General features: G+C 27.7%; 1 long non-coding RNA gene across 1 annotated transcript; it reads right to left on the minus strand.

The window, feature by feature from the left end:
* Window positions 1–304: 304 nt before the first annotated feature.
* On the minus strand, window positions 305–2,129 carry LOC141675199 (uncharacterized). The gene is made up of 3 exons (XR_012555935.1): window positions 2,000–2,129; window positions 1,648–1,747; window positions 305–604 (listed from the first exon to the last, which is right to left on the minus strand). It is a non-coding gene; the product is annotated as an uncharacterized LOC141675199 (long non-coding RNA).
* Window positions 2,130–2,494: the final 365 nt, after the last annotated feature.

Genomic DNA, 2,494 nt, shown 5'->3' on the forward strand with positions numbered 1-2,494 from the left:
GACTATAATATTTGATATTTTACATTTACATTTTCTTTTATGTAAATTCCATCATAGTGGTTATAGATGACATTTTATTATACAACTGACCCAAAATAAAATTGTTTATGGCAGTGGTTGTTATTAGTTTACATGATCTTTTTAAACTCAAAAGTTTGGTGAACTGAAGCTGTAGCTTCTTATTTCAATAGTATGCAATTTTATTGCAAAATTAGTTGTCTGGACATTTTTTAATAAATTAGGAAGTTAGTAGTGGTTGGGGAATAAAATTTTACATAAAGTAAATGCGACATCGACGTTCATATAACAAAAATAAACTCCAAAATTATTTATCGGTGCCGGAGTAACATGGAGTACAAGATAACAACACTTTATAGTAAATAACCAAAGGCATGTCCACATGCCACACAATTTGCCATACTAGAAACCTTACAAATATAAAAATCTCATAGATTACAATCTCCACACAAATGCAGTAGATGCATAATTATTTAATTAGCTTCCATTATTTAACATAAATATAGTAATTTAGAAATACTGGCACCAACTTTATCACTCGAATCAGCCAATCATACGCTCACCGGCTCGAGCATTAAACCCTTTCCTGGTATAAAATAAGAATCAGGATAAGTAACCATTTTAAAATAAATTTTATTGCACATGTCATTTTTCATAAGTTTTTAGAAACACCCTTTAACATTAACGACCTAATTTTGTACCATTTTTTTAATATTATATTTTTTGATCAAGACCTTTGATTAAGAATTTATTATTCCATCTTAATATGAAAATTACAAGTAAAAATCAAATATGATGTTCTAAAAAAACTTATAGAATAGCCAGAAGATCTGTTTCACCCGGATGATCTGAAATATAAGAAGTAAAATTATGCAATTCTTCCACGGGTAAAAAATTCTTCACAAACATTGTCTAATGTTCTTTGTTTCTACATATAAAAAATGTGGGAATTAAGAATTATTTAATCTGGATATTCGCCTCTAAAATGGGTTTGTTTACCATCAATCAAATTTCCTAGCTACTGTATTTCAATAACTTATTAGAAGTGAAGCTTGAATTTTCATTTTGGAATTTATTATTAAAATAAATAGATCTTAGAGCGTACACTGATCATGTTTGAGGTAATAATGTAACCAAATTTAAATTAATATATATAATTTTATTGAATAAATGAATAACCTTAATCACGCAATGCGCAATCATCAATAAGAATTAGGTAAAATATTTAATGTATATCGGCGAAGAGACTTTGATTTCAAATGTATTTCCTTTATTTATTTTAAAAATATAATTTAGAAAATTAAAAGAAAACGATGATGTGCATGTGTCTATAATGGGATTTTATCACGTAATATATGTTGCTTGAGCTGCAAATCCTTGCACATTGCGCGACATATTTATAGAAAATATTAAATAAAAAACTCTATATTAATAACTCACTACTAGGATTGACACATATACAATCTTTTGTATAATTTCTAAAGTACATGAAAAATTATCAAGGTCAAATAATGTGGATTCAAGTTAAAAAAATATCACGTGAAAATTAATAACTATAAAGAAGTCTAAGAAAAGAAATAATATCATTTCATAGAGATATAATGTAAGTTAACTTCAAGTATAACATACCATCAACCATTTTACACGCGCGGCAACATCACGTGATGATTTGTTAGGTAACAATACTGCAATCTTTTTGCAAATCTTCACAAATGGTAAAGCATTGCACCTGCAAGATCAATTTTCGAGATTTTAGTATACAAATGTGAAGTTCATAGACATGAGATATATTATATTATGATTATAAGCGTTATTAAAAAATTAAAATAAACTTATCAGACACCGCAAAATAACAAAGGATCTAAACTATATATAAAACGTAAATAACAAAATCATGAAAATCTTCAGATAAAGAAACGTGCAGTTCAAATTTGAAAGTAATATAATAAATACAAGTATATTAAGAAAAATAGTAACTCACTCTTCAAGTTCTCGATCCATGATATGTATTTCATCGGATGTCCATACAGTCGGCCTAAAATTAAATTGTGTAAGGCACTGGTTGTTGTTAATTGACATGATAGTTTGATGAATTAAAGTTGTAGCTTCTCAATTAAATGGTAGGTAATTTATAGAAGAATCGGTAGTCATGACTTTATTTAATAAATTAGAAAGTTAGTAGTGGTTGGAGATAATATTTAATGAATATGGTCACGTCAATTTAAGAAATTGGGAGGGAGATGGTAGTTGAAGAAGTAAGTTCTATAGTGACGTTATAAGAAATTGGAAGTGAGTACGAGGGAGATGTAATAGATAATGTTTTATTATGCAATCAATGTAAAATGAAATTTTTTAAGACAGTAGTTGTTGTCAGTTGACATGATTTTTTTTTTATCTCAAATATTTCATGAACTTAAGTTGTAGTTTCTCATTTCAATGGTAGGAAATTTATAGAGGAAACAGAGGTCCTGACTTT

Source organism: Apium graveolens, chromosome 7 (assembly GCF_009905375.1).
Source record: "Apium graveolens cultivar Ventura chromosome 7, ASM990537v1, whole genome shotgun sequence".
Lineage (NCBI taxonomy): Eukaryota > Viridiplantae > Streptophyta > Magnoliopsida > Apiales > Apiaceae > Apium > Apium graveolens.